At 44.4% G+C, this 18,377-nt stretch overlaps 1 non-coding gene across 1 annotated transcript; it reads right to left on the bottom strand.

Moving 5' to 3' along the window:
- Positions 1 to 18,057: 18,057 nt before the first annotated feature.
- TRNAT-AGU lies at positions 18,058 to 18,130 on the bottom strand. The gene has a single exon. It is a non-coding gene; the product is annotated as a tRNA-Thr (tRNA).
- Positions 18,131 to 18,377: the final 247 nt, after the last annotated feature.

Consider the following 18,377-nt stretch of genomic DNA (forward strand, 5'->3'; position numbering starts at 1 on the left):
AGGAAGGTTGTCAATTTGGAACAATTTTGAGCCCTGAGCCTTCAGGAGTGTGACTGCTCCCAGTAAACTTGGTCGAACAGAAACAGAAAAGAGGACAAAAAAGCGCTCACATCATAATTGTCTTAGCCTTTTCCATGACAGCTTTTCCTCTCATCCCAAGCATCACTGTGAGTTTGGGAGCAGAGACTAAGTAGCATGACAGAGCCAGAATTACCGTCTGGAGCAGAGCAAATCCTATCCAACATGGCAGACTGCGTTGTCCTCTCCCATCAGCTCCAGGAACCAAATTCCAGTGCTGTCCCCAAAACAGTTCATTCCTCACAACATACACTTTTTGCTGCTGGAAGGGCACTAGAGCCTCGCTGTTCCCCAGTAAAGGCTGACTGCAGCTGTATGCAATGTTCCTTGTGTGGTCTCAGGACCTAGGAAGCTGTTATTTCTGTAGTGGGAGATCCCACCTGCTGATTTCTTTCGCTTTCCTTAGGCAGAAAAATCTTTGGTACACAAAGCGAATCTGTTTTCAGAACTTTTATAGCTACTTTTTCTCTGCAGCTGTGGCAGTTTGAGGGTTCATGTAGGCCCCTGTGTAGGTTAACTTTGACCAACCTCAGCAAAGTGACATACCTGAGTCCATCAGCAAAATGTCTCTCCTTGCCAGAAAGGGTCCCTGTTGCTTAACTCTCATCCTGCCCAAGCTCATCTGAATGCTGGGTTCCCTGTAGCCAGCTGCCTGGGGGGCCCCTTAGGAGACCTCTCAGCCAGGACAGGTAACCAGCTCCCAGGGCTGGGACTGTGGTGCGGCAGTATCTGTGTGGGCAGGTGCATGCATGAAGTGTCATTCTTTGCATTGATTTTCTGCCAGTTTTGCTAGGATGAAAATTATGACCGTCCTTCAAAGTCTCCCTGGCTCCCACTTTATTGGATTACAATATAACCATAAGATACCAGTATTACAGTGAGTCACTGGCCTCAGCATCCCGTTGGGGTCATATCTGTGGCCTTGGGGTGGGCTCCATCCACTGCATTCTTTTGCACCATGCCATGGCTTGAAAGATAAACTTCTTTTCACTCACCCCTGTCAGCCTCCCAACTCTCCTAGTATATGTATGTTTGCAATGAAGCCCCCAGGAGCTGAGATTGGTTAGTGGCTGCTCTTGGGTGCAGCCGTTCTTCATCCACATCAGCACTGCATGCTTTCAACAGGGGAATGATGTGATAGATAACAAAAGGCTTTCAGACTCTGTAGCCTTTTGGAGAAAGGACCCCATGTCCTTTCACAGAACTGCTGGGAAGGGTGCTTGCCTTTCAGACTGGCAGCAAATCCTACTGAATAAGAAGAAAAAATGAACTGTCATCTGCTGGTGACCTGATTTTTTTTGAGGAAAAAGAGATGATATTCAACAATTAGTTAAAATCATTTTTTAGCTGCAAGTATAATTTTTGCTTGCTCTTGTTTCCCATAAAAAGGAACTGTGTAGGATAGGGTTGGTTATATTTAATACAGTTATGCTGATGTTCACAGTCATGATGGTGACTGCTTTCTAGTGCATTCTAGTTTACATGCATTAACTAAGGAGCTTCATCTTCCTGCCTTTACTGAAGTCTGCTGTTCAGCTATTCAGTCTCCTTTCTCTGAAGGAAGCACATGCTCAAGTTTGCGAGCAAGTTTATCGATTTATTCTCAGAGATGAACGTGTCTGCCAGGTCTCTCAAGCACGGCTGGAGCTTGTGGCAGCCTGAACAGGAGCGGGGTGAGAAGAAATGGAGAACTCCCTGCCACCCTGCAGACTCCACATTTCCCCACGCACAGAGGAGGGTGAGAAAAGGCTTGGCTGCAAGCTAGGCAAAGGAGAAAACAGATGTGACAAGTGGGATGAAAAAGTGGTTTCTTGCTGTGGAATTTCACTTATTTCCCTGCTCACTTTGTTTTAGCTTAGGAATCTCTGGTGAAGAGATATCACTCCTGATATCCCCTCAATACCTCTTAAGCCTCCTGTTCTCAGCACAGGACACCTTGTCCTAGTTGCAGCTACCCTGTATTTGCGTTTCATTTTTTTGTGAAGTGCCTGCAGGGAATTTTTTTGAAGTCGTGTGATAGTATCGTGGGGGTTTGAAAGACTCTCAGTGCTGTTGTCTTGTAGTTTCAGTGCTAAAGGGAAACGTGGTTGAACAGTTTACGATTCAGGGCAATGAAGGGCTGTGAACTGAGCAGTAAGTGCTTTGCGGAGCCAGGTTTTGCCACATGCAGGGTTTTCATGCCCCTCCTCCTCCCCTCTCCTTGCAGGACCAGATGGACTGAGTGGATTACAAATGCCAGATGCTGTATGTGACAGTGGGTCCCTGACTTGCAGGTCATGGCCCAGCTTGGGTCGTGTCGAGCCTGGTGTCATCATAACTCAGGGTTGTTATCTGGAGAGTGGTCCTTGAAACCAGGCTCTGAGCCTGTGGGAGAGCCCAGAACAGCTAGCGTGAGCCCTGAAAGAGGACTGGGAATAGAGATGCAATGCATGTATTTCTTTTATGTTCAGTGTGTTGGCTCATAGGGGGAAAGATTGTCTGCCTAGGGGCACAAGGGAGTTCTAACCTAGAAGTTCGAGTATCAGGAGGAGGGAGAATCAGCATGTCTGCCCAGCTGGTGTTCAAGTTTCCAGTGCTGCCCCACTGTCTGCAATTGCACTGGAGTGGTCTTCAGCGCTTTTCTCTTCAAAGTTTTGACAGGAGGTACCATGTAGCATGAAGCAAGATTTGTTAATGTAGTAGAAGGACCTCAACACCTGCAAGCCTGGGAGCATGGTGGAGAGGGACTGTTCTCAAAATGGTGTTTTTAAAGATATAAAACATTTGCTATGAAGAAAAAGAAAAGAAACTGAGCAGAAACTTTTTGCTCTAAAGACTGAACTTTGAGGTTGTGGGGAGGTGCAAAGGGTGAGGATAAGCACTGTGCTCAACCTGAAGTGCTTAGCAATCATTACACATTCCACCAGACCATAAATATGGCTTTGATATGGTACCATTCTCTTGAGAGAATAAATCCTAGGTTTTTCTTTACCTTCTGGTTTCTGTAATTTCAGGCTCCTGCTTAAGTCATATATGTTCTGTGAGTGGGTCTTCCTCTGTAATCAGAAAATTTTTATTTAGCAAAAAAGAGGAATCTGATGTAATTTCGTGACTCCTGGAACATGGGACATAAGTAAAAGTTCAAACATTGCAGGAAAACATGTCTTGGCAATAGCCATTATTTTTTAAAGCTTTCCAGCTTCCGTCCTTTCTGATGCTTCTTTAGCAAATGAGTCTAAATAGGGAAAGCTGGTCCAAGTCCCTTTGCTCTTTTTGTGCTTCCTTCCCTGCTTATGGAACTGCTTGAAGGATAGCCCTTTCCCTGTTAAAACTGCACCTGCTGTTGCACTGGACGAAACCACTCAAGTCTTTCATGACACTGCTACCCTAAAAGGCATCAAAATGCCATCTGATACTTTACTGTAGTCTTGGAAAAGGAGCTCTGTGTGTGTGGCCAGTGGTGTCTCTCTTTTTCCTCATTATTCCTGTTAGTTAATTGACCTGATTTCAGAGGGGAAAGGTCACCCCTGAACAGCTCCCTCCTTCCTCAGTTTCCTTCCTTCCTTCTCCACCACATACAGAACAATCCCCCCATCCTTCCCCCTCCCAGATCCCTGCTGATTTGTTGGGGAAGAGAAGGCGCATTGCTGGCCAGGGAAGGGAAGAAGAGTGTCTCCAGCCTCTGTCTTCCTTTCCCCAGGACAGAGGCCGTCCAGCATGCTAAGACTGATGGCAGCAGACAGCCTAGCACCACGCTGTGGGGCAGGGCTGGGCCCCCAAGCACAGGAAACAAGGCGACTTTTGTGGGTACCATGAGAGTTAGCTGAAATGTCAACTGACACTAATCTTGCTTGGCTTTGGTACATGTAGTGTTGGGCTCTCCTAGAGCCTCAGGGTATTCCCTCTCTGATCCGTCTGCAGCTGTTGGGTGCATTTCATTGTGCTTTGGTGGGGTTAGTTTGGGTTGTCCTGGGCACCTGTCCTATGAAGTGTTGATGCTGTTGACAGAACTGGTGAGGAAGGATCTGCTGGTGCAATTGGAGTAGGGCACTCACTGGGTCCATCTGTCAGTGTGCATCACTGGTGAAAAGCTGCTGGTCTTCTGCGGCTCTTCATGGCAGCTGTTCACTCTGCTCACTCTGTCCACTCTGCTCACTGTGTCAGACTGCCAGGAGGGGAAAGGAAGGAAGGAAAAACGGACAAAAATACAGAGCCGGGGGAGGAACAGAGTGCTACAGCCAAACTCACAGAGGACACATAGGCAGGTGCTGCTGTAGATGCTGTTGGATCCTATGGACACATCTGGAGGCTAAGTCGAGGCTTCTGAGCTCAGGAGGGGGTGGGTTGGAGATATGATCTGCTTATACCGTCATCACTCCTGGTCAGAGGAAATGCACCTTTTGGAACAGGTTTATAATTGAAACAGAAAATGATATGGGACATATGGGTGGTTCACAGGCTAATTTCGTAGATAGCTCAATGCTATTTGAAAAATTCACTAAAATCCTGGAGTAAATCCCCTAGGATTTTGATGATGGAGTACTATCACAATGACACAGCTCCTTTCTTGCTAACATGGCACTGGGTAGCTCTTTGCTGCTGCTGGGTCTGCTCCAGTGAATCATAGAACCACTAAATAACTATGGTTAGGAAGGACCTCTGGAGGGCTTTAGTTCAAACCCTGCTCCAGCAGGGCAACTTCAAGTTAGAGCAGGCTTCTGTAAAGACACAGAGCATATCCAAGTGCCCCAGCGTGCTCTCTGCTTCTGCAAGGCAGGATGATGCCTGTGATCAAACACGCTTCTGAGAAGACCCCACCAGGTACTGCCTCCAGAGGGATCACAATACGGCAACATTGTGCAGACCTTCCCCCTGGTTAAGGCTCGAGGGCTGGGCATTGTGGGCAGCCCTGTGCTGACTTATGGGCCTTGATCCTGCTGAAATCCCTCCACGGAGATATCTCAGCACTTCATGTCATGAGGTCTGCCGCCCACCTCCTGGCTTTGACACGTCTCTCTCGGCTTGCAGGATGCACCTGGCAAACTCTTTTCCACTCATCATTCGGCCATTGTAACTGCACAGCAGCTTGTAAAAGAACTAAAATCCTAATGGTATTCTCTAACTGGCTGAGGAATTCTTGGCCAATGACATCTTCCATCCGTTGCATAGCACAATATGGGGAAGGGCAGCCAGTGGCTGCATGAACCTGAATAGCCAAGTAGCAGGAAACACCCACGAAGGGGGTTTCAAGCTGTAATGCCAGGAAATGGGGCTTCCAACTACCTGACTCATGATTTCCACCAGTCATATTGCCCAAAAGCCCATCCTGGCTCTCTTGCTTCCCCCAGGCTTCTGCATCCCCTCTGCTGGCTCCTTTCCAGCCCTTCCTCACTGCCCTCTTACCCCTCTTTTAAGGATCCTCCAAGTAGATGTGTGGACAGCAACTCTCGGGATTTCTAGTTGTTTCCTTCTCCCTGTGCTCCGGGGCTGGATGCTGCACACCTGGAAATACCAGACAGGCACTGTGCTGAGCAACAGAAAGGGCAAATGTGTTTACTGCTCCCCCAGGCAGCATGGATGTTGCCAGCACCCAGAGCTCTCAGCACAGTGGTGGATGGTGTGGTGTCCAAGCAGGTGGCCAGAGATGCCTGTGGTGGGTTTTTTTTGAAAAGATATGGGGCTGTTTTCCCCTGCTTCCACGGCCCTGAACATAGCCTTGGGCAAGAGTTTTGGATAGAGGCCTCTCTTACAGCCTCCTATGGCTAAGGTAGGTGGATCTTTCTCTGAAGACAGCTGAGACTCTTGGGGCATCCCTTTGCCACTGTGACTAGACTTAAGCCAGCTAAATACCTTTCTGAACAGTGGCTGGGAAAGGCTGAACTGATTATTCCTCAGCTTGGTATGTTTTCCAGTGCTGTCATTTATGCTGCATGCTTTGTGTTTGGTGCCTGCTTAAGATACCTGCAGCAGCTCCTACAGACCTCATCTGACATACACACACTCATACATCTGTAGCCCAGGGCTGTCATACAATGCCGCACATCATAAGTCACTTTTTAGAGTTTGATCTTGGTGCCCAGTGTGCATATGAGGAGAGGAAAACTTACAAAAACATCTGATGTAGTAACAAGCCAGGAAGGTAAACAGATGACTGTGCACTCTCCTCAGGCATTAGGGATTTTTAAGCAATCAGGAGAACTTTGGGTTTACTTTTGATTTTAATTTTCTTCCTCCATGCAGTTGAGTTATGCTCGGCTCATCCTGTGCTATGAAACATGCAGTGCTGCTGTGTTTGATTTCCCTCTGTAACCTGCTGCATGCCCAATATCCCAAATTGCATGGAGACCTTCTGAGCCATCATGAATCTCATTACCAGAAGGAGGGAAGATTTTTTTATGTGGTCCTTAGGGCTGAAGGAAACCTATGCTTTTGAAGTGGTGGCTTCAAGGCCTGCTGCTTGTTCCACCTCTGAAGCCCTGGGAGTTTTCTAAGTCAGTGTTAACCATGACCTGAAAACATGGTGTGACAAGTGAATCAAAGATGAGTAGATGAGACATCCCAAATACCTGGAGTCTCTGTGGTCTGCAGCAAAATGAGAGACCTTTCCAGATGGACTGGTTCCACGAGGACACTGTACTCAGGAACCACATACCAAGAAAATAAAAAGAAATGCACTAAGGCCACTGCAGAGTTACTAGACAGCTATTTTTCTATTGGGTTGCCTATCTGCTGCTCACAAATATTTTTCCTTCTCCATTTGATGCACAAGATGAATCGTCCCTAATGTCAGGGTTGCTGTTTGGTGCAGATTCACCTCCAAGACCACTAAGTGCTTTGGCATAGCTTTACTGTAGCCGTGGATGCCTGTGGTAAGAGCTTACAGACTAGGAGACAAACTGCTCACAGGCGCCCCTCCGTTTGCCGCCTCAGGCATCTGATACAGCCCTCTGAGTCAGTACAACTTCTAATTGCTTCTGTAAACCCAAAGCTTGGTGTCACCTCAATCCTCATTCCAAACCCAGCTATATGGGTCACACTCTCAGGGGAGTGGAGGTGATGCTCGTGTCTGGAAATGCTCGGTGAGATTCTGCAGCAGAGAACATTGCAAATTGCACCCTGTGAACAGCTGTCCTCAGGTCATTCTCTTGGGTCACTTATTGCTGTCCATTCCCCGAGTCTCAGGCTGCTCTACTGCTGAACTGTGGGCCTGTCTGCATATTGGATGTTCAGCAGTTGTCTAGATGAGAAATAACCAGGGTCTTCTTGGCCTAAATTTCCAGCACGTGGAAATGGTGATAGGTTCCAGACTACGGAGCTGAGTGCCCTTTGCTCCTTCCACATTTGCCTCTGCTTTGCCCTGTGCAACTCCATCCTGGACCCAGAACTGTACCCCTGCCTTTGATTTCCAGACAGCTAGACTAGGATTTCTGTTTGAAGCTTAATATAGTGGCTCATGATCTTTGCATTTGACACCAACAGCTTTCCCTGTGAGATACAAAGGACACCTTTTGTATTCTAGCTGAGGAGCGGTCTAAAAGTAACACTTTCCTTGTCTCAGTATGAGTTGCTAACTCAGAGTTTGATTATTTCTCTACTTCTGAAACTCTGATGAAACTAAATGGTTGGAATCCCCAGAGAAGAGCTATGGTACAGGAAAAAATAGAAACTGGAGAACAGAGTGTAGCTTAAATTAATGGGGCCAGAAGCAAAGGACAAACTATTTGTTGCCATCAGAATACATAATTTCAGAGCTTACTCCTCTCACCTTGCAGAAGGGACATGCCTGATGCCCACAGAAAGGCAATAGAGTGCATCCAACAAGAAAGGAGGAATTCTACCTGAATTCCATCAGCAGTGCTTCCATGGGAACATCTTTCCACTGGATTGCAAGTTTAGAATTACAACAGAAGCAGCATCATATCTAATCATATATAGCACTGGCATATGCCCTGATAGCATATGGCCTATGGGGCAAGGCAATATCCAGCAAGGAGAAAGGTGTAACTTGAATCAGGATGATTCCACTGCAGAAGAAATTCTGGACAACATCCAGGGTCTGGACTAGGTCCAGGACTAGACTCAGGACTGCAGTGAGGATAAAATTTACCTTGGGGGAAATGCTCAGAATACACAATATTTACATTTGGAAAAGCAGATCTCCAGCTGGATGAAATGGCTGGAGCATCTCAAATTTATGATGGCGTGCGCCAGCTGAGGATCGGCCCTGAGGCTACAAAAGGGGCTGAAATGGAGCCAGGGCCTCATTTTGGCCATCTGCTCAGTTGGGGCCAGAGGGTTGAATTTGCCATTAGTGTTTCATGAAATATAAAACAAGAGTTGATGTTTTCCCTGGACTTCATTAACACTTTGAAATGCCAGGGGAATATTACATTTGACTTTGGGGCCAGCACAAGTCAGCAGAGAATCTAACATTTCAATTCCCACTCAGAAAAATCCAACAGCTTTGTTTCAGCTACGACTTCTCTTTCAAAATCAGCCAACACAACCAGTTATTGTGAATAACATTCATTGCCAATGAAACCATCTGAAAGGCTTGTTCTGTTCTCTTTGGGGATATTCATTCTCTTTGGTTTATGCTCAGTCTATGAATTTCACGGCAGAAAATGAACTCACTGAAACTAATCCTTAACTTCTCAACCCCTCACGTTCACATATTCTTGTTATATGATAAACTTTCTCATGGTCACAGCCTTGACATGATTGACATAGAAAAGAATATGGGATGGATCCTTAGTTGATGTGTCTGGCAGAGTTATCAATGTCAATTCAATTATGCTATTTTCCACTAGCACTGATATAGTTGCACATTAACAGTCAGTTGCATTTGAATCAGGAAGTTCTTGTATGGTCCCCAGGAAAACTACCTCTACAAACAAAAGCAGAGTAACTCCTAGAACATGTTTGTTTTCAAAAGTGAATATACAACCCCTGGAAATATTCAGATACACATCCATTTGATGTATAGTGTCTGCTGAAATTGGTCATTTGGTTTACAGCCAGAAAAACCCAAATATAGAAAGCAGTCTGTTTGTGTTCAGCTCCCCTGGCTTCCATAAAAGCATTCTCTGCACTCCAGCAGATGTTGAACTATTCAGCACTGTGCTGTTTCATTGCAAATTGGATCCTGCTGTTCCCACAACTTCAGTGGGGGAGGGAAAGAAACAAGGTAAAATAAAAGCAAATGCACATCTCAGGCAGCTCTACCTTCCGGAGAAAGGAAACACAAGGCTCACTAGAGAAAGGAAGCAAACACAAGGCTCCCTAATTGTACTATGGACTTCATCATTCAGTGTTTGTTACTGGTGAAGAGCTTGGGTATTACAGCAGTGGGTGTATAGGAAACCCAAAAGCTTGCCTGGAGACTTAGACTCACAATCTCTGTCCGGTCCCTGTAAGTTCTTGAAATGGTTTGGTTACAACAGCTGAGAAAACAAAACAAAATACAATTCGCCTCCATCCTGAGAGGAAGTAGGAGAATTTCTTGGCAATTTGAGATCCTTTTGTGAAACTGATTATACAAAGAAGAAAACAGTCCACCTTAGAAGGAAAGCTGTGTTAAGAGTTTAGTTTAGACACAACATATGCTTTACTAAGTCTTAGACTTGAAGAAAAAGAATGATTCTTCCTACGATTGCTAAGTGTTTTCTGAGGAGTCTGATGCATCCTCGCTGGAAACTCGATACCCATTATCTATTCCAGAAAGACTCAGACAAAGTCGAGGTGCTGCCCTCTCATGGCAAGGGATAGAGTCCCCAGATCTGGCTTGAGAGGCCAGACCAAACATCTGAGCATCATGAGTTATCAGTTAGAGTGAAAAGATGCCAGATTTGATACTGGTGCTAGTGCTTGGTCTCTTCTGTAACTGTGGTTAACCTGAAGAGCACTGTTGGCACTGTAGCCGAGAGAGGACAAGACTTTTGGAGTTAAACAAGCCTTTTACACTGCTTGCTTGCCCTCAGTGGAGGAATAATGCCTCCTGGTGGTCTCAGACACATTTCACTGACAGCACAGAAATGGTCCTGTGCACCTTCCACTGCTAGCAAGATCTTCTGACTATTGGTTTGCCTGGGGAAGGTCCAGCTGACACCAGGAACATCCCACAACTGTAACAGGTAATCATAAAGTGGGAACACTCTGGAGAGGAGGAACCAAAGCAAGAAGGCAAAAGGCAAAGGCCAGGAAATGAAGAAGAGAGAAAGCCAGACAGAGGGGTAGCTTAGAGCCAAGGATTGTCCATGGAGGAGCAGGAAGGATGGAGCCCCTAAGAGAGTTAATGAGAGCTTTGACCATGGAGAAGGTCCAGAAACAGCTGTGAGACAATGGTTTTGACCAGGTAACAAGAGGACAACCAGTAAAATGCAAACCTGAAGACTGACTGGCCAAATCCCACAGCCCACTGTTTAATGAAGCCCCACTCAGTTTGGGGACAGAGCAAGGCTCTGACTGTGGCTTCAGAACTTGACTCTTCCAGTCCGGTTTCCCTCCACAGAGAGCTTTGGAGAGGACACCTCAGCTTAGACAGAATGAATTAGGTATATAAAGACATTCCACCTTGAACTCCTGAGTAGCTTGATCAACGATGGAGTTACACAACATTCAGGTCTGCTCTCTAAACAATTCTTATTACAGGTCATAGGCGGTTCCTGAGGTGTCAGCAATATCCTGGTGGCATATTTTCTGCTTCTGTCTTTCAGGCTTAAGCAGAATCAATTAGCCAAAAGCCAGACAGAAAATCTAATTGAATGCACAATTTCAGACTCTAAATTCAGGCCAGGACATGAATGGCATGGCTTCCAGTGGCATGGAAGCATGAGTGATTATTGGTCAGTGAAAAGATAGGATAGCAGCCTTATTTCAGCAGCCTTAACACTAATAGCCATAAGACAGACATGTCTTAGCTTCGAGAAGAGGAACATACTCACAGTGAGGTTTTAAATATTCCAAGTCCTTCTTTGAAGACACAAGTAATGGGAGGGGAAACAAGGGGAAACAGCATTATGCCCCTCACTTCTGGATCCTCACAATGATCAGTCTTCCCTGCACAGTATCTTCATGCTAAGAACTTGTCAGATGATATAGACAGAAGTGGCAACAATGGTGACACATGCTGTATCTATCCGTTAGGATGTCGAATGCAACCCTACAGCCAAGCTGGCTCTGCACATGGACGAGCCCATCTCAGAAACAATACATTGCTCCGTGAGGCTGTCCCTGAGCAGGACAGAGGGGATAAGAACAACATTCAGAAGAGTTCAGTTGGGCTGCACCCATTAAGCACCTGGCCATAACTTGGTCTATAATTCAGGAGCCCTCTTAGATCCCTTCACTGCTGCCTGCTTTATCAGGGCAGTATCATGAACCCACTTTATCAGCACCAGCAGGTTTGAGGACATTTATGCATCTAACAGAGTGACCTTGCTTCTGCTAGCCACACTTCTGTTACCTCCTCAGTGGGCTCCAAGGATGCAACACACTTGGCCTCATCCTACTTCTGCTGCTATAAAGTGAGTGCAGAGCACTGCAGTGCATGTCAGTGACTTGGACACCTGCAAATGCACCAGCTTTGTCCTCCCAGAAGCAAAGTCAGAGTTTGTCCTTATGTTCAAGTATACCATGGCTTGGGACCAACTATCCAGAGAGAGGAAAGCACTGGGGATAGCTTTGCAAATGCTGGGTACCATTTGTGTTCTGATGCCACAGAAGCTTCCATCACAGGGGCAGTGCTGGAAACAGATAGGCTGTCCTAAGGCTGCAACCTCTAAGGTTCAAGACCACCACAAACCAGGTCTGCTCCAGTGATATGATTCACTACTTTGATCAGATTTTGATGAAATAAACATAGAGCCTGAACATTAAAAACAGAGCAAATGACTGAACTAAGCATTCCATGCTCACCTTTTCTGTCCCGAAGTACAAGGTGGGGGAACATGCAGGATGAGACATGTGTTGATGATGATGTTTAAGCTTCTCCTAGAAGATGTGGTCATCCATGGAAGAACACAGTCTGGGAATCTGCCAGCAGCAGAATGACTGGATCACCCACCCCCTGCCAGCAAATGGGATATTTCCAAATTTTTTCTTCTACTGAGTTCTGAAAGTCCCCACCAGAGTTTCTGTTACTGGTGCTTTCTTTCATCACATGCAGGGTGTTCATCTGCTTTCTCAGGAATTAAGAGGTCAGCCCAATTTACAAGTGGAGACAAGACACCGYGTGCTGCTTTTGGAGAGTGAGTTTTCTACTTTAAAGTGCTCAGTGGATTAGCTGTTATTTCTCTCCAAGAGAAATGCCGACCCCACAGGCCACTGCTGAGACCAGTAAGGGCCTCTAGGTAATACTGATGGCAGGTGGGTAGAGGCTGTTGCAAGGAGCAAGGTCCCTGGCTATGCAATTTCATAGTACAGGAGGCTCTGACAAGTCTGAGCCTTGACACGCAGGCAGCAAAGAGAACGACTTCTCTCTGAGCTCAGGCGTTCCCCCAGCAACACTGCAGAAAGGACAGGCCACAGGTGATTTCATCTGGAGCCACACAGAGGTGAAAATTCTTCTTCAGATTAAAAAAGATGTAGAAAATGAAGAAAGGCTGGAGTTTCTCTTCTTGAGCAAAAATGATGCATTTCTGCACTACACTCACAGTGACAAGAGAAATTTAGTGGTAGCTATGATGGAACAAAGATCTATGGGAGAAAAATGCTGGAGAGTATTTTATCAAGCCAGTTGTATCAGTTTCAATAAAATATAATAACTTGTCTAACAGAAATAAGTAGACTGTCATGCCTGGTGACAGACAGTTATGGAATGAGAAAATTAAGCATATCCGCTGCCATCTCCAGACTTTGTCTTTCTGTTGTTTGCAACATGTTGTCACCAGAGACTGTGCAGAGAACTGAGCAGCTGTGCTACCAATGTGCAAGGCTGTACAGAATCTAGATCATTTTACTCCGTCTCTGTTCTGTCCTTAAAGGATTTAGAGTAAGCCATGCTCATCTGACCCAGAAGATTGAAATGAATTGAAGGAAAACAAAGAGAAATTCTAAGCTTTCATCAAAAACTTATTAAAGTCCCTATGATTTACTCTGAATACACAAAATGGTCTTTATTGCAGTCATTTTTCTGAGCACAAAAGGTACTTTCAGTAGCACAGGAAGGGAAAAATCATTAATTCCTTGCAGGAATCTAGGAGCATCTTGCAGAAACTCTTTGTCATGAAACAAATTATAAAAGGCTATAAATAGATGACCATTACTGAGCAACTGAATTTCTATAACTAGGCTCACTGCACAGGGAATGAATTGTCTCCGTAACAGGCAGAAGGGAGGCAAGGGAATCAACAGGTACACCACAGGCTCTCAGGGAAGGAGGAAAAAACAGGCCTAAAGTCATTCCCTTCTGATTCTAGAAACAGCAGAAGTATTTGGAGAAACAAGTTACTTAAAAGACTAGTAAAAATGCACATGGATACATTCACATATTCACAGAACAGCTGAATTTAGAGCTGGACATATCACCTAAGAACAAGGTACAGGGTAGGAGCTCTTGGCTCATTGGAGTCTGTGTTATGCAGCTCCTTCATAACCTGCTAGTGCAGGTTATGAAGGCTCTTTCTGACGTGTGTTGTTTCCATGCGTTGCTCAGGCTGCTTGAAAATATTAGCCCCCTGCTTATTAGAGATGTCCTAAATTTCAGCCTAATATATTAATTCATACCAATGTTGTCATTTAGTTTAAATAGTTCTTTCCCCTTCTAGGTGTTAACCTCTGCAGTATTTATATGAGCTATTCATGTCCTCTTTCAGCCTTCCTGTTGCTAGACTAAACACACCAAACTCCTTAAAACTTCTCACCTAAGATAGACCCTCTGTTCCTCTGCTGTATCATGGTAGCAGACTCCTACTCCCATCTCAGTCTGCATTTAAGTGCTTCTTCTCATGGCAAGGTGCCTAGGTGAAAGAAGATGCAGCTGGAGTTTCATAGTTCAGTTTGAACTGCTGTAACTACAGTAATATTACATTTTTTCCAGGTCATTTATGGAGATATGGCCTACTGGAATGAGCATGTTTGCTGTGATGATGAGCACAAGGTAACCTCCTGTTCAGACTGCCATGATCGGATCAATGGTATCCTACTGGGGAGGTATGGAAGAATGATAACGCCACTATGAATCCCTATGGGATCTGCCATTCAGAAGACAAAATCTCCAAGTCTGTTTTGTTATATAAATATGGAAATTGTTGGTGTGACCCCCACAATCAGTAAGAATTGTGAAGTTGCAGCATTTCCAGAAGAAGGCTGACCTGCCAAATCACACTGTATGCTACAGAAGAGTCCTGAAAATCTGCCCCATCAGTCTGTGGCTTTGACACAAATTGTCTGGGCCTTCACCTGGCCATGGGTGCTTTGGTCTGCACATGGACTGCTGTTTTAGGATTTTCTCCATGAAGCGAGGTGTTATCTTTTCTGCACACTCATGCAGAAATATTGGCTATATGGTGATATTGGCCAGAAACTGTTGATTATGAACTGCTGTGCCTGTCTTCAGCATGGAGATGATCTTTGTCAGCTGCCAGGGTTCCCGTATTTGAAAAGAAATTTGCATCAAATCACATTAGATTTTCTAACCTGACTTTCTAAAATTCCAGTTTGGCCTTGACAGACATGTAAGCAGAAGGGCTGGGAGAGCAGTGAGTGCGTTTCCTTTCTCCAAAACATCTACAGTGTAGATGTCTCCACCTGAGCGAGGTGCCCAGGACCCCTTTGCACAGTCAATGGAGTTCAGTGTGACATTTATCTGACCATAYGTAGGTGCCTACTTCAAGGGCTGTGGGAAAGCTGGGACAGAGCTGTGGGGCAGCTCAGGGACAAAAGACAATGCAAAGTGGATACAGCTGGTAGGATTAAGATGTAGACTAGTGCTGTCTAAAAGGAATCTTTGATGGTCAGAGTCACCCTTTCTCTAGAATGTAGGTCAAATATTTCAGATTTGTTTTAAAACATTATTGCTTAAACCACAGTATCTTTTTTGGAATACGGAACTGGGCACATTCATTAAAGAAGGACCGGAAAAAAAGATAAATTTTAGTGACTTTTATTCCCCTGGCATTCTGCAGTCCTACAGATTTCAGTAGCTATTTTTTTTTCTGGGTCGAGGCTACAAGGCACTCTTGTATGTTAGATTTTAATAAAGATTAGCCTAAATTTTATCTCTAAGTCTAAGAACTCTGTAAATACGGGAACGTTTTCACTGGTTCTAGCTCAAACGTTCCCTCCCTGGATTAAATCATTTATCAATTATTTCCCACATGAGTTAAGAAATGGATTAGTTTCATGGCCTCAACTAGATTTTACTTAACTTCAGAGCACTTAAACAAGAGAAATGGTAAGAAAGACACTGGATTTTATCTCAAAGAAAAATCAACACTGAAAACTCTTTAAAATAACAGGGAACTTTACAGTCCTGAGAGGAAAAAATGGAAATGGAAGATGGTGCTGTGTATAGCCAAGAAAGTCCAGCAAGACTGGTATTTTTACATGCCTTGTAGCTTGAACTGCTGACTTTAGACCCAATACTCAGGCATCCAGAGCCAGAAATGCAGCTCTGCTAACATCATCCTTAGAATCAGGGAAGGACCATGGGTACCTCAATGATCCAGGCTGCTGGGCCACAGAGTTCAATGTTGTTTATATTGGAATAAATGATGTCTCTCTCCAGCTTGATGCAACCTTTAGAGGGAGACACAGGAATGAAAAACATGCCAAAGAAATTTACAGTGTCTAGGATGTTTTTAAAAATAGAAACACTATTCTGAAGTTCTCAGGAAACTATGAAAAACAAGTTTTCTAGGACATACAGGAAGATGCTTTTAAATCTCTCTAAAAAAAGCTATAAGAGACTGTCTAGATCTGGATTAGGGCAGGTCATGAGTTCAAAGAACAAGAGTTCTTCCTGAGTAAGCCCATAAGCAGACTGACCTTGTTACAGTCCCTGTAACAGAGCTACACAACCTTTTGTGTATCTTTGACCTTGCGTGTAGCATTTCCATTATACAGATCGATGAAGATGATGAAGAGCCAGCCTTTCTCCTTTACACATTTACATGGGCTTCAGGACAGAGGTCTAAAGGAATTTGCTCTCTTGGTCCTTTCTGTGAATCTCTATCTTCAAAAAGCTCTGTTTCCAGCAGAAAAAAGATGATTAATGCAAAGGAATTTATCTGGAACAGGGTCCAAGGCCTACTGTCAGAAGTGTTCTTTGTTTGAGGCCCCAATTCAACAAGTGGCATCAGTATGTTTGGCATTATGCATTGCAGCAGGCTACCAGGGATAGAAGGGATTTTTACATAAATATTAAGTAGTGCGCAGATTAAGAAAACAGTGAAAACATATCCTGACCATTTCTCATTTTTGCAGAGAGATGAAAGATTAATTTTTCAAAGGATCATTTTCATCATTGTCAGGTTCAGCTAAGCTGAAACCAGAAGCCTGATCATGAAAGTGAATTTGAGTCACAAAGATCTTGTTGAATATTGCTCAGCAGTGTCATATAAAAGCAAAATAAAGAGAGAAGCTGGAATGAAGTATAGGGTAAACAGGCATGTAGTCACAACAGTCTAGAGAGAAATTCCCTTTTAGTAAAATCCTGCCACATCTCTCCATTTTCCCAGTCCCAGTATCTTGGGTTACAATAACAATAACTCATGCTAGTTCATTAGGTTGCAGATTAATGGGAACCCTGCTGACTTCTGTTTCTTTATCCTTACTGTGACATACACAAACGAAAGTTAGGAAATTCCTGTAGGTCACTTCTCATGTGGAGAAAACACATCAGCCTACCACCACTGGATGGAACATGCTTCCTGCTTCTGGAAAACACAGCTATAAGGAAACAGGCTGAAGAGGGACAACCAAGTGCCCTGTCTCTCCTGGCACCCAGTATCCACCTCCAGGGTGCTGGGACCCAGCTGTGCCACTGATTGACCGTTCAGAAGAGTAGAAAATGTCCATTGCCTGTCGACTGCCTGCTATGGTGGTTTGGGTGACCACTGATGTTCCCGAGGCTGCACCAACCTTTGGTGGTGGTCTTCATGGGCAGGGACAATGCTGCATTTAGATGAACCCCATATATTTGCCTATAGTTGCAAGCAGGGCACCCAGTCAGCTCATGGGGAAACTGGTCTTGCAAGAGTAGGGGAGCTCAAAGGATTTCTTTCTGAAGTGGACAGTTCACAAGACCAAAATGTTTTACACTTTTGAGCCTTCTCCACTCACCCCCTTCCCCCACAATGGAAAAGGCCCTTTTCAAATCCTGAAATGTCCTTTTCCTTTACTGGTTTTGATCTTTTCAATGGAACAAAATAGGAAACCAGCCTATCTGAAAATGAGCAAAAATGGGAAATGTGCAAAGGCAGAGTATGAAATTGCATACATCTGAACTGAAATTCATTGAACTCAAAATGCAGAAAAAAGTTTATTCCTAGGCTTTCTCTTTTCTTAAAAATGGAAACTTCCAGCCCCTCCTCAGAACAAAACTCTGATAACCAGTATTATTTTTCCTCCACAAACCATGTTTATTATTTTTCAGCCAGCTCTATAATTCCTGAGCTCTGGAGAAATGATTTGATTGTCCTGCTGGAGCATGAAGAGTTGAACCAGATTTGTCTGTGAATTTCCAGCAGCTGTTTCAGATTCTTTGCAATGTCTGTGAGGTTCAGAAGCTTGGCCTCAAAGCTTTAAATCCCGTCATCAGGGTACTCCTGTCTCTGGTTTCTATACTTATTTAAAAACATTTAGAGGTATTCATTAGCAGGTTTAAATCTGACCATTGCTAGTTCTCTGTTTCTCACTGCCTGTCATTTGATATACACACTGTATGTTGTTTTTATTTCACATAAAGTCAGGGTGGTTCCTCCAAAAATGACACAAGCAATCTTTAGGAGAAAACAAAAGGATTACAAGGTCATTCTTTTCTGGAAATGCACAGCCATAAGGCTCCAGTGAGATTTGAACTCACGACCCCTGGTTTACTAGACCAGTGCTCTAACCCCTGAGCTATGGAGCCTCTGAACCTTATGTGCTTTTTCCTTAGGAAACATTTCATATAATATTTTTCTCTGTTAATTCTAGAGTAAAACAAACCTTGCTCTGCTAAAATGCACTAGCACAAAATTCAGGGATCTTCTCATCTCTTTTCAAATGGTCCTAACACAAAAATCAGAGTCACAAAGCTCACAACACACCATAGTCAACACAAAACTTGATTTTACTATCGCTCAGCTCATCCCAGCAAGGATCCCAAGAATGATACA

This window comes from Apteryx rowi, unplaced genomic scaffold (assembly GCF_003343035.1).
Source record: "Apteryx rowi isolate R43461 unplaced genomic scaffold, aptRow1 scaffold_16, whole genome shotgun sequence".
Lineage (NCBI taxonomy): Eukaryota > Metazoa > Chordata > Aves > Apterygiformes > Apterygidae > Apteryx > Apteryx rowi.